The 13969-nt window shown below is 42.1% G+C and overlaps 1 protein-coding gene across 5 annotated transcripts in view; it reads left to right on the forward strand.

Annotated features, from left to right (window-relative positions):
• SSBP3 (single stranded DNA binding protein 3) overlaps nt 1-13969 on the forward strand; it is a 224012-nt gene that overhangs the window by 41114 nt on the left and 168929 nt on the right. Inside the window, exon 1 of one of the 5 annotated variants that reach the window (XM_084852430.1) lies at nt 975-1011. The exons of the other annotated variants lie outside the window; for them this stretch is intronic. The gene's annotated coding sequence lies outside the window, so the exon portion shown is untranslated. Of the gene's footprint in view, nt 1-974; nt 1012-13969 lie in introns of those variants that run through there. 5 annotated transcript variants of the gene reach the window in all.

A 13969-nucleotide genomic window follows, 5' to 3' on the forward strand; every position in this document is an offset into this window, starting at 1 on the left:
CTTCATACAACATAGCCTGGATGTGGAGTTTGAAGTGCACTGGAGTTTGTTTGGGTGTGCGGCCTGAGAAAGAGTATGCATGTCTTGCTAAGACAACAACATTCCTAGGAAAAATGTTGATGTGGCTGCCTTTCTGCTTTCTCGCTAATGTGGACACTTTTCTATGAAAGCATAGCACCATAGGCTCCTTCCCTAAAGGAACTGTGCCTGCTTCTTCTACTGCTGGCTGTATTGTGCCCCTTTGATTCTTTGGCCCTATAGCTGGCTTCTGTGTGGAACCACAAGAGTTGTATACGCTGGTACTTCAAAAGGAAGATGATTGAATCCAATCAAGTGGTTTCAAAACTGTGTCTCATACTTCTCTGACAGGTTGTAGGTTTTCTAGACTTGGATTAAATCTGTATAGTCAGTGACAGGGGTGAGGAGGAGGAAAACCAACACTTCCAGCCAAGGTGGGATAACAGTGGTCCCCTTCAGTTGTTCACCCCTCCATGTGATGAGAATTGCCTGACGGGGCTGCCTCCTATATGTCTTCATTGCTGGTTTCATTGCTGCCCACTTGTTGGAAGGGTAACTTCAGCAGAAGGGAGCTTGCACTATTTGTGTGATCTAAAACCTGGGAAGATCAGGGTTCTGCACAGGAAGCCTACGCATGTAAAGTAGACTCCTTGTTGTATACATTTATCCCCCAATGTATGGAGGGCTGTAAGAATTGAGACTTGAACATGCAGAGTTTGTCCCCACTTCCCCCCTCATCCTGCATTGGTAATTGCGTGGAGAGGGAAACAACTGAAGAGAACTACTATGGTGGTGGCCTTTTTCTTGTTTTCTCTTTCCTTTTCTAAAAGAGAGATTTAAGTAGCACAGGAAGCACCAGTCCTCAGCATAAAGAGCCAGTGTAGTTTATTGGACTCATAGCTATGAGTTCTGGGTTCAAGTCCCATCTCAACCAGAGATTCATGAAGCTTTGAGCAGGTCACTAGCTCAGCTGGAGCTTTCTGTAAAATCAAGGTAAAAACTCTGACTACTTACAAGGCTGTTACAAAGCATTCTGTAAATAAAATGTAGTAGGAGTATGAAACTCTCCAGAATATTTCTTATAAGTGAAATATTTATGAAAATTATTTCACCTATGATAAATTCCTTGTGCTGTGTGGGAGATAACAGCTGTTGACAGCTATTTGATAGCTTGTAAACTGTTTTTTTTTTTTTTTCATTTGTTATGTTGTTGGGCACAATTTTGTAGGAAAGCGGCATACAAATAAAAAATGATGATGAACAAGGGGGCTGTGCATCCTGCCAGAATGGGTCAGGGCTCCATTATTGATTGCTTTGCCCATGGAAACCTGGATGCTTGTTTACTGTTGCACAGCATTAGATTTACATAATGACCCTGCAGCCCAATCCAGTGCAAGTTTAGTTGGACATAAATCCCACTAAGTTCAATGAAGCTTACTGCCAAGTAAGTGTGCATAGGATTGCACAGTTACTGTAAATTTTTAAAGAATAAGTATCTTGTTTGAAAGTTTCAGTTTCCCCTAGATCTGTGGTGAGAATTGCTAAGAGAGAGGGACAGAAGAAACATTTTAGAACAACCAGGGAACAATGCGACATTTGAAATACTTTCTGGACGGTTGCTTAAAGTCTCTAGACAAATAATTGTTTAGAAATAGAGAAGTTGCTGTCCTGAACAGCTTCTGTTCTGTGAAATATCTCAAGCCCATCAATTAAGTGGTTAATTTTTGCAGTTCATGTCTTATCTTCTCTATGGTTGCTGCTTGAAGGCCACTCCCTCCCAAGCCCTTTCTAAAGAGGAACGACAGAGTATTAAGTTGCCTTGTCTGTAGACCAAATGCTGTCCAAATGCTGGTGTCAAATTAGCACTTGGAGATGGGGATAGGAGACCACTGCCTCTTTAATCCCCTCTCCTCTCCCGACCCTTCAAAGTGTGTAATTTCATTCAGTTGTATGGATTTTTTTTTTTTTACTGACCTGTAGAAGATCCTGCAGTGGGAGGGTTGCCCTATAAAAGTCTGAGCAATTTCTCAAACATTCCATATCTGTATCCCTTACATAATACAAGTTGGCAGATGACCAAGTTCAGGTTAAGTGTGCAGTTCAGTGATAAAACTCTAGAAAACAGACTTCAGTAGCAAATCCCCTTCACCACTACTATTAAAGCTTGATTCCAGCATATCTTCCTTTTATTTCAACTATATGTCCCTTTTTAATTTTTCTTAATAATTTTAGAAATCCCTTCATAATTCTTGGTGAACCGCTGCCTAACTGTTTGCTGGCCAAAGTGAAATTATCTCCAGAGAACCTTTGGTTTTCCTCTAACATGAGAAGAGAAAGCAGTGAGGTGGATTGTTGTTGTTCAGTCGTTCAGTCGTGTCCGACTCTTCGTGACCCCATGGATCATAGCACGCCAGGCCTTCCTGTCCTGCGCTCTCTCCTGGAGTGTGCTCAAGTCCATATTCATTGCAACGGTGATGCTATCTAGCCATCTCATCCTCTGCCATCCCCTTCTCCTTTTGCCTTCAATCTTTCCCAGCATCAGGGTCTTTTCCAGGGAGTTTTCTCTTCGTATTAGGTGGCCAAAATATTTGAGCTTCAGCTTCAGTATCTGTCCTTCCAATGAGCACTCAGGGTTGATTTCCTTTAGGATGGACTGATTTGACCTCCTTGCAGTCCAGGGGACTCGTAAGAGTCTTCTCCAGCACCACAGTTCGAAAGCATCAATTCTTCGGCGCCCAGCCTTCCTTATAGTCCAACTCTCACAGCCATACATTACTACTGGGAAAACCATAGCTTTGATTAGACGGGCCTTTGTCGGCAAGGTGATGTCTCTCCTTCTTGCTACGCTGTCTAGGTTTGCCATAGCTTTCCTCCCAAGGAGCAAGCGTCTTTTAATTTCATGGCTACAGTCACCACCTGCAGTGATCTTGGAGCCCAAGAAAGTAAAATCTGTCACTGCTGCCATTTCTTCCCCTTCTATATGCCAGGAAGTGATGGGGCCAGATGCCATGATCTTAAGTTTTTTTAATGTTGAGTTTCAAACCAGCTTTTGCACTCTCCTCTTTCACCCTCAACAAGAGGCTCTTGAGATCCTCTTCGCTTTCTCTCATTAGGGTGGTATCGTCTGCGTATCTGAGGTTGTTGATAATTCTCCCAGAAATCTTCGCCACAGCAAGGCAGTGATCCATGAAGGGGAGTGAGGTGGATATTCTGTTCCAAATTCTAGAAGTCTGTGCTAGTTTTATTGTCCTTCACCACCAGGGAAATCTGGCATCTACAGGTGAAGAGGTGGAACCAGAAACTCCTTGAAGGTGATTGGGGAAGCAGAATCTGATTAATGAGTGGATACAATCAGTTTTTTCAGATCATTGACAATGCAGTGACAGGTTGGGAAAAGGGGACAGGATCAGCTGGTTAGCAAGATAATCCCCAGGGGTTTAAGTACTGTGCTGACATTTGTGGGTGCCCAGCTTCCATTCCATGCTCTCCTCCCTTTTTGCAGCTCCCATTTGCAGTAACAGCAGGGGAGAGGAGAGCAACATAAAGGGTGCAGGAAGCATAGATCTCTCTTAAAAGGACTTGCTGGAGACTCTGGGAACCCCAGGAATCACCTAGCTAAGTGGCCTATTTTGTCCCCTTTTCCTAACCTATCACTATCAATGGTTGTCAAATAAGTGTATATGCAGTCTCATCTTGTCAATTTCCTTGTATGTTTCATACTGCAGTTTGTTCCCTTTGACAGGTAAAACATACAAGGGCAAGGATGGAGATATATATATATATATGACAGCCACAAGTGTGCACTTGCACAACCCCAACCCCGACATTTTTTTTTTAAAATGACATTTGTGAAAATTCCTGGGGCTGAAATCTCAATCTCTCTCTCTCTCTCTCTTTCTGCCCCATTTGCACAAATTCTGGGGAATGAATGTTTTTTTTTAAAAGGGTTGGTGAACGAGTGATCACTCCTCCAAAGTGCCGTTGCTGGAGGGGCTGTCACTGTGGCACAGGTGAGATAATTCAGGAAGAACAACACAGCTTTGTACCCAGTTGCCACAACCTATGATGGGTTGGCTCTGCCAGGTTCAGACAACACACCAACCCATCTTGGGTTAAACAACCCCAAGAACAAACCATGGGTTGTCAGGGTGGCTTATTCGTGAAAAATAAGCTGCCCAGCCAAAAGCAATCCTAGTTTGGACAACACAACAACCCACCATGGCATGTTTCAAATGACAACCCATGATAGGTTCGTGTGGCATGCAAACTTAGTCACCTGAATCTTGCCATCTAGAGAAGCATCAAGATTGCAGTAACTTGGTTAGATGTAAAAGAGGCTGAAGTCTCATACATGTTGAGTAGGATGGTCAGGAAGGAATCTTCTGCAGGCATCACAAAAGATCCCAGTGTAGGGATGAGGATTAGCTATCACCTACCAACTTCCAGTAATTCTCTGCCAAGAATAAGCGGAAAAATTCAAGAAAGGTCATATGAACAAATTCTGCTTTCCCACATCACTAGTGTCCCAAATGTAGAATTATAAATGACCAATGCTGTTCCTTTTAAAGGAAGAATAATTTCCTATCAGATCTGATTTAAGCAGTGACAGTCAACCAAGGTCAAAAATGATATTTCATTATCAGACTCTGGTAGGGATCATGTGGGTGACGTGTATGTGTCTAAGAAACTTACTGTTTGGGTATTGCTGTACGGTGTGTCCACCTAAAACCATCTGTGCAAATGTCAACCAAGAAGTTTTGTGCACCCATTTCATGGTGAGGTATACAAGTTCTGCTTGCCTGTATATTTATTGACCACTGACCTTGCATTGGAAATCAATAATGAAAAATCAGGGGCACCACAGCCATCAGTTTGTAAATGACCAAGGAGAATAGTAAGGATAGGAGAGTGGGGACAGGCACCACTTACCTGTCCCATGCTGTTAATTTGATTTATGCTTCTTCCCATTCCCACTTCTGATGGCCTCCGGGATATAGGCAGAGGACACCCCTCACACTGTCCATGTTGGGATTTTCTTTCTTGATGTGTGTCTGGTTGCCTCAGTCTTTAAAAAATCTACCTTTATGGAGGATGGGTTCTTATTCTCCCATGCTTCTTACTTTTTCCCTTTTGAATTTTTTTCTTCCCCCATTCCAGTTTATCCACTTTGGGACTGAAGTAATTTAAGGATTCCCTTCTCTCATAGTCTCATTCTTCCCTGTGTGCTTTAATTTCTTGTGATGAGGCCTTGCTCAGAGTGTTAATTGCTTTCTGAAGGAAGGCAATGGCTCCTGGTCCTCATGGCTATGTGCTACCTCCAGTACCGGAGGCAGTGAGCCTATGTACACCAGTTGCTGGGGAACATGGGTGGGAGGGTGCTGTTGCACTCATGCCCTGCTTGTGGGTTCCTAGTCAACAGCTGGTTGGCCATTGTGTGAACAGAATGCTGGACTAGATGGACCCTTGGTCTGATCCTGCATGGTTGTTCTTAAGGCAGGTGGCCACCAAGGTGGGACCTTCTCAGTGGTTGCCCCTTCATCTGCTGAGTTATAGAACTAGGTTAAAGTCACCGTTTTAGAGTATTGTGTTTTTCTAGATAGCTGGCTTTAACTTAATTAACTATTTTGTGGTTTTATCATAATTAATTGGTGCACTGCCTGAGAACTTCAGCTGAGGAGGATGAGGAGCTTCTGAATCAGCAGTCTGAGAAAAAACATCTCAGGCCCTGGTTGGTTTCCTTTGTTTCAGGGCGGCCAAGGCCCCAGTATTACAAGGTAAAAACATAACCTTGTCGATGTTTGGGACATGATGTGCAAGATCCAAGTTTGGGCTATTTGAGCTATTTTTAATGGAACAATGCATACATTGAGTTGTTTCTCTTGCTGCTTTGTTATTCTTGGCAAGCAGTTTACCTTAAAAGTTTTAAATGAGTTGGTTATTGATGCTGGTGTGGCGATTTTCAGAAAACAGTACTTTTCTGGTATCGACAGAATTCTGTCATTTCCCTTAATGTTTTGTGTTGCTGGAGCATTCTTTCACAAAGGATTCTGAATGTATATGGAAATTGAACTACTCATCACCATGCATATGAGTAACTTGCTGTGTGTTTGAGTGTGCTGGAGTAGGGAGCTGCCTCAAATGACCCGTTATGAAGATATTTGGAGAGAGAGGAGAAAGGGATGGGGACTTGTCACTTGGCAGTAGGTTGCTTTTAGACAACTGGAAGGTGTTAGTGCACCGCTGACCATCTGTCCCCCTCAGTGTAGCTTTACTCTGCCTTCTGTTTACCACAGAAGGGTTTACCCATGTTCTGTAATACACAGCTGCTAAATTCTGACCACAAGGAGTAGTAAAATTCCATTTTGCTTTGTTTCTTCCTATTTCATATTCAAGGCATTACTCTTCTCCCCGCACCCCCCAATGCTTTGGCAGGTGCATGTAAAAGTTTGTTGGCCGTATTTTTTCTTTTTCTTTTATCAGTCAGAAATTTTCTGTTAAATTCTAGGAAAACAGCCAGAGTGTTTTAGATCAACTGCATAAGGACGGTCCCCCCCCCCTTCATTTTTGTGAAGCAGACAATAAATCCAACTTTCTCTGGGCTGCATTATTATTAACATTACCTTCCTGAGCTAGTTAAAGGGTTAAAATTATGGGGAAGTTCAGCTAGCACTTGCAAGATATGGTTGCCTTAGCAACAGGCCTTCTAATCTGGTAGGTGACCTGAGAGACTGTGGAAGATGCAGGGGTTGGTTTGGCATTTCATTATTTCATGAGGGCTGCAGCTCTCCAGCTGGCTCATTTCTGAACATAAAGCTGCTGTTCTTGCCACTAGAATTACTGGCATTCCAAAACAAAATCTTTCAAAGAGGAAAAAACCCCAAAAACCTGTTTTGGATTTTGCAGACCAATATAGAGAAAGTAACAGCTAGGCTCATGGCTCAACCCATCGTCCTTTTTTCTTTTTTGCGAACTGTATTTTCTCCCTCATTTCTCCCCCCCCCCAATTAAAGGTGTGACTTTCTCAATTTCTGTCAAAGATTATGATTATAAAGTGACAGGAGTAGGGTGACTTACTGTTTTTCTTTATTGCCAATGCTTTTAGTTGCTTTTTGATAATATGTTAACAGTTAAAATGCCAAATTCTTTGCGTTAAGGCCCCAGTCCTTAAAGCTTGCTTGCATGGTGCTTCCGGGCCTGTTCACACATAATGGCAGCAAATTATTAAGTAACCCATGATTTGCCAGGTCGCATCATGTCCGAGCCACTTCTGCTTTGCATAATTGACCTCTGATTGGCTTGATCGTAGGTTGTTGTGTGATGTGCAAACCCAGATACTCTGGGTTGTTTGTGGGTTAAACAACTCAAGTTAACCTAAAAACTAACCCAGAATTTGCCACTGTTATGTGCGAACCGGGTCTCTGAGTGTTGGTCATTGCTGCGCGTTCATAGGGATAGTCCTTGTTGGGATCCGTGCATGTGTATTTTATATCCCGATCTTCACCTATTTATCCTTCATGTTATCTTAAACCAGAAATTTGAGACCCATGAAATGTTGAGGGATAGGATTACTTGTGTATATCTCTCCCTGAAAATAGGGGCTTCGTGTGCTCCAAAATGGTTACGTTACTTCCACACTAGCTAGAAAACAGAAATGTATATTGTTGGAATGCAAACACCTTGCAGCAAATGATCTCTCCACAGAAACCTAGATTTCATATTTATAGTCTGAGGAATTGGTGCTGAGGAAAAAATGTCCTTACTTAACAGATTGGCTGGTAACCTTGCCTGTCTACCTCTCTGTCTTATTTGAGGGTTTTCTATGTTCCTATTCTGCTTGGGGAAATCATAGTCTTAAACTTTCAAGCATTATTTAGTATGTTGGAATAATCTCTTGGTAAATAAATCCCCCTAGTGTACCTGTTGGCAGGGTTTTAAAAAACACACTGCTCTCCCCCCCACCCTCAACAAGCACTCTAGTAATGCCCATAAGAGTATTTCAAATACTTTCCGACATGTCTTCTTCTCATGAGCTGTTCTTCCATGGAGCAAATACTTGTAACTGGCCCTGTCTGCCAGTTGTAGTGAACTTCCAGCTGTTCAGTTACTCATAAATGAGATAGTCAAGTAAATTTGGAATGGCTCCGATGTCTTAATGGGTTGTTGTGTGGAGAAACAAAAAAGGCACTTCTGACTTTCAGGCTTCTGATTTTCAAGTGGTTGTGAGTTTCTGGTGACAGGTTCAGTCCTTAGTAAATGAGTAGATGGAGTAGAATGGAATTGCCCTCAGAGCCTTCCTGTCATACACCAAGCAAGCAATTTCTCATTTTCCAAGTAGGTTGTTCCTTTTGATGGTTGCTCCTAACTTCTACAAGGCTGTGATTGAGGCATCTTATATGATGAACATTCCCAATGCTATTTTGTCGGTGTTTGCTTATCTGGGGCTGTGAATTGATTTTATAGCATGATAGCTTCCCAGATGAAGTCAAGGAGATGCTGTCATTAGGAGTAATCTAATGATAGACTTATTACACAGGTCTTTAATCTGCTCCAGGCAAGAGTTGAGTTGCCATACCTTGGTCCCACTCAAGCCAAAACCACCCAGACTTTGCTCTGAGCACCTACACCTAGAGAAGGAAGCTGTATAATTTGTAAGGCTGTACTTCCAGTGTTTGGAATATTAGCTGATCCAGTAAAACAGGGGTGGGTAGCTTGTGGCCCTCCAGATGTTTTGGCCTACAACTCGCATCAGCACTAGCCATCATAGCCAATGATGAAGGCTGATGGGAGTTATAGGCCAAAATATCTGGAGGACCACAAGCCGCGCACCCCTACAATAAAAGGTGTTGTCCAACAGTCATGTGACACTTAACTGTGACATCATAAGTTTAGACAGGTCTTTAATTTATTTAATACCAAACATGCACGCACACACACATTTTCCGTGGGGCCATGATATATGTGGACCAGAGATTTTACCCTTCACTCTCCAGTCACAAAACCAATGGAAATCACTCCCATTCCTGGCATGGCACTGAGGCTTAGAAAAAAACTCCCACTGAGCAAATTGGAGGGTTCCCCCCCAAGACTCATAGCTGTACAGGGGAGGAGATTTTTGTGGGATCTTGGCTGGGGAGGGAAGGGTTAAACTTCCCTCCTGCATGCTGTAGTCCTGATGAAAATTGTTGTTAAAATAAATAATCTGACAAAGTTCCTAATGGTGTATTCAGTGTCACATGTAATTTGGCCCTCATTTCTTTTTTGCATTGTCTTTTCCAAATGAGGAATTTTACTGCAGGCTGCAATGTTTAATTGAATAGATTATTTTGTTTATTCATTTAGTTGATTATTTAGTTGGATTCGTTCCTAGCTAATCAGACATTAGATTAAAAAAAATCCAGTACAAGTGCTTATAAAAACTATATGTGGTACACTTTTGTACCACATATAGAAGCAAATATGCTTCTTGGTTAATATATTTTGGTTTTACACGTATGCAAATTTAATTAATTAATAAACTAAAATTAATATGATTTATCCATTTAAAATTTATTTAATTGCATTGCAAACCTAGTTCTTACTTTGACATCCACCAAATTTGCAAGTATTCTTGCTGGTGCCCAGTTAGCTGTTGGTTGTCATTTTTAATGACTTAGCTTTGACCTTGAATCCTTGAATGGTGCTTGCTTGGCACCTTATGACAGTGTGGACAGGGCTTTTGTAATCAGAAGAGCCTGCGCTGTTAGTCTTAATGTTTAATTGAGAGCTGTTAACTGCTCCGGGCCCTTGCCAGTAAATTCTGGAAATCATTTTGTCTTGGGTTTGGCAGAGCCTGGACTTGCAGTTCCTCAGAGCAGACTGCAGGCTACCAGCTATTGAGTACAAGAAGTTTAGATCTACATCTGTTTGGGCTTGAATAGAAACAATGGTTTCCTGGCCCACTACAGGTGTTAATTAACGTACAATGATTGTATTATCACCAACTACTGCTGTTGTGAATGGTCACTATGCTTATTTTACATATATTTTCAGTTTTAACTGAATTGTCACAGACTGGATATTTTCATGACGATTTGACCCCACTCTTCACACTCCTCTGTATATATGAGTGTGTATAATATATATAGTGGTCAACAGATGACAACACTTTTCTCTTGGCAAGCCACAATGTGGAGTGAGGAACTATGGAGGGCACTGGAATTTCACCCCCAGCTCAAAATCCTCTCCTGACACTTCATCAGGCATTGCCTCACACTTAAAGTGCATCTGAAGCCTTAAGGACTAGAAACATGACAAAACCTGAGATTCACAGGATGCTGATTTGCATACCCCATACTTATTTCTGCACTTATGTGGTTCGGCCTTTTAATATGACTACATTGACATGGTTCGCACAATCAAATCGGCACATGCTGGTGACTACCGGGTGCCTAATTACCTGCCAGGGTGCAGTTTGTCATGTTGTCTGAACCCAGGCAGCATGGCTTCTTTGAGGGGGAAACAACCCTCAAATAATCTGTGGCCTGTTGTTGGGTTATTTGAGCATTGCTTCCCCCTCAAATAAGCCATGCCACCCAGGTCTGGATGACACGACAAGCCATGCCCAGGTGGGTACTTAGGCTAATGGCAGCTGACACATGCTGCCACTTTAAACAAGCCAGTGTGGCTTAAAGTTATTTAAGCCACTGTGGCATGTTTGATCATGCAAACTGGCCCATTGTCTACTTATGTTGAAGGATTAATTATCTTAAGAATTTTGTACTTTGAAACAAGTAAGTTGGAACTCTGCCTGTATAGAATGTTATCAGAATTTTAGAATCTTTTTAGCAAAGATATGTTAGGACAGGAAAAGAGAGACTGATAACAGCAGGGGTGTGTGGATACACGAAAATAGCAGGTAACCACTTGGAGCACAGGAACACAAATCTGAATATTTGAAACTTTTTATGGGCATTGCTTGCATATTTTAATTGTTTCCACAGATATGCTGAATAGAAATGTGTGTCTTCCTTCAAACCTAAAATTAGGAATCTAAATTCTGCACCCAATACTGGCCAGTGGGGAATTCAAGGGCTCATGTCAGAGTACAAATGCTGATCACTTTTGTCTATTGGGATTTTGGTATAATTTTTCAGTTCAAGGTAGCTATTCCATTAAATGTCTGCCAGAATTTTCAGTGATATGGCTGAGGATTTTAAAAAGCTGCAGTAAATCTAGACAATATCTTGCAGCCATTGCCAAGGAGCCTGTGTTGCTCACATTTGTAATAATCTTGAGTAAACTAAAGAAAAAACAATTACTCTGTGGTGGGGAAAAAAAGCATCACCGGAGCTCCCCAAGTTGTTATTTTGTTATCATGATTTGAAGATTGCTATTGCAAATATAAATAACATTTGGTCACATCTATCAGCGGTTTGAACTTGAGCACGCTCCGGGAGAGAGCGCAGGACAGGAAGGCCTGGCGTGCTATGGTCCATGGGGTCACGAAGAGTCGGACACGACTGAACGACTGAACAAATCAGCGGTTTATCTTAATAACATACCTAAATATCTTAGCTGATTGAGAGCTAATGAATTGTTAGGAAAAACCAGTTTGAAACCTGTGGCCAAAATAGAGCAGCATGAACAACTGTCTGCGTGGTATATACATTATTCAAATTTTAATTGGAACAGATGTAAGCTTATGTGGAAATGATGCCAATATCCCAATATATACTAGAGCTGTATATCCATGAGGGTGCTCTCAGCGCTGAGGATAAGGAGGACTTCTCTGGTAGGGCTGGCAGAGGTGTATGATATCTGTCATACACGTCTGCTATGTAAATGTTAACAGCCAGATTCTGTAGTTCTCAGGGATTCAGGCTCCACCAAACTCTGTGGAAATTCCAAAACTTCCCAGATGCTCTGGTGTGAGGCCCAGCGCTGCACCCAGAAGTCTGGCTTTAAAAAACAAAACCTTTGTTTTATTTAATTTTCATAACGATTAATACAGAAAACAATAAATGACACACACACCCCGATCCTACAAATAACAAAATGAAATTTATAATTACAGTTTTATAACTGTAACTTTCCCCAGTTTATTTTGGATTACTTTGTTGTTGTTGTTGTTGTTGTTCAGTCGTTAAGTCCTGTCTGACTCTTCATGACCCCATGGACTGTAGCATTCCAGGCCTTCCTGTCCTCCGCTTTCTCCCGGAGTGTGCTCAAGTTTAAATTCATTGCATCGGTGATGCTATCTAGCCATCTTATCCTCTGCCGTCCCCTTCTCCTTTTGCCTTCAATCTTTCCCAGCATCAGGGTCTTTTCCAGGGAGTTTTCTCTTTGCATTAGGTGGCCAAAATATTTGAGCTTCAGCTTCAGTATCTGTCCTTCCAATGAGCACTCAGGGTTGATTTCCTTCAGGATGGACTGATTTGACCTCCTTGCAGTCCAGGGGACTCGTAAGAGTCTTCTCCAGCACCACAGTTCGAAAGCATCAATTCTTCGGCGCTCAGCCTTCCTTATAGTCCAACTCTCACAGCCATACATTACTACTGGGAAAAACATAGCTTTGATTAGACGGGCCTTTGTCGGCAAGGTGATGTCTCTCCTTCTTGCTACGCTGTCTAGGTTTGCCATAACTTTCCTCCCAAGGAGGAAGTGTCTTTTAATTTCATGGCTACAGTCACTGCCTGCAGTGATCTTGGAGCCCAAGAAAATAAAATCTGTCACTGCTGCCATTTCTTCCCCTTCTATATGCCAGGAAGTGATGGGGCCAGATGCCATGATCTTAGTTTTTTTAATGTTGAGTTTCAAACCAGCTTTTGCACTCTCCTCTTTCACCCTCAACAAGAGGCTCTTGAGATCCTCTTCGCTTTCTCTCATTAGGGTGGTATCGTCTGCGTATCTGAGGTTGTTGATAATTCTCCCGGCAATCTTAATTCCGACCTGTGATTCATCCAACCCGGCATTTCTCATGATGTACTCTGCATATAAGTTAAATAAGCAGGGCGACAATATACAGCCTTGTCTTACTCCTTTCCCAATTTTAAACCAATCGGTTGTTCCAAGTCCGGTTCTTACTGTTGCTTCTTGACCCTCGTACAGGTTTCTCAGGAGACAGGTAAGGTGGTCTGGTACTCCCGTCTCTTTAAGAATTTGCCAGAGTTTGTTGTGATCCACACAATCAAAGGCTTTAGCGTAGTCAGTGAAGCAGAAATAGACGTTTTTCTGGAATTCTCTTGCTTTCTCCATGATGCAGCGAATGTTGGCGATTTGATCTCTAGTTCCTCTGCCTCTTCGGAACCCAGCTTGTACTTCCGATAATTCTCGGTTCACATACTGCTGAAGTCTAGCTTGTAGGATTTTGAGCATCACCTTGCTGGCATGTGAAATGAGCGCAATTGTACGGTAGTTTGAACACTCTTTGGCATTGCCTTTCTTTGGAATTGGAATGTAAACTGACCTTTTCCAGTCTTGTGGCCATTGTTGAGTGTTCCAAATTTGTTGGCATATTGAGTGCAGCACTTTAACAGCATCATCTTTTAGAATTTTAAATAGCTCAGCTGGGATACTGTCATCTGCGCTAGCTTTGTTGTTACTAATGCTTCCTAAGGCCCACTTGACTTCACTCTCTAGGATGTCCGGCTCAAGTTCAGTGACTGCACTATCATGGCTATCAGGGACATTCAGATCGTTCCTGTATAGTTCTTCTGTGTATTCTTTCCACCTCTTCTTAATCTCATCTGCTTCTGTTAGGTCCCTGCCTTCATTGTCCTTTATCATGCCTGTCTTTGCACAAAATGTTCCCTTGATATCTCCGATTTTCTTGAAAAGATCTCTAGTCTTTCCCATTCTATTGTTTTCCCCAATTTCTTTGCACTGTTCATTTAAAAAGGCCCTCTTGTCTCTCCTTGCTATTCTCTAGAACTCTGTATTCAGTTGGATATATCTTCCCCTTTCTCCCTTGCTT

The sequence above is a fragment of the Heloderma suspectum genome, chromosome 4 (assembly GCF_057233095.1).
Source record: "Heloderma suspectum isolate Gila_16-S chromosome 4, 16-S_ref, whole genome shotgun sequence".
Lineage (NCBI taxonomy): Eukaryota > Metazoa > Chordata > Lepidosauria > Squamata > Helodermatidae > Heloderma > Heloderma suspectum.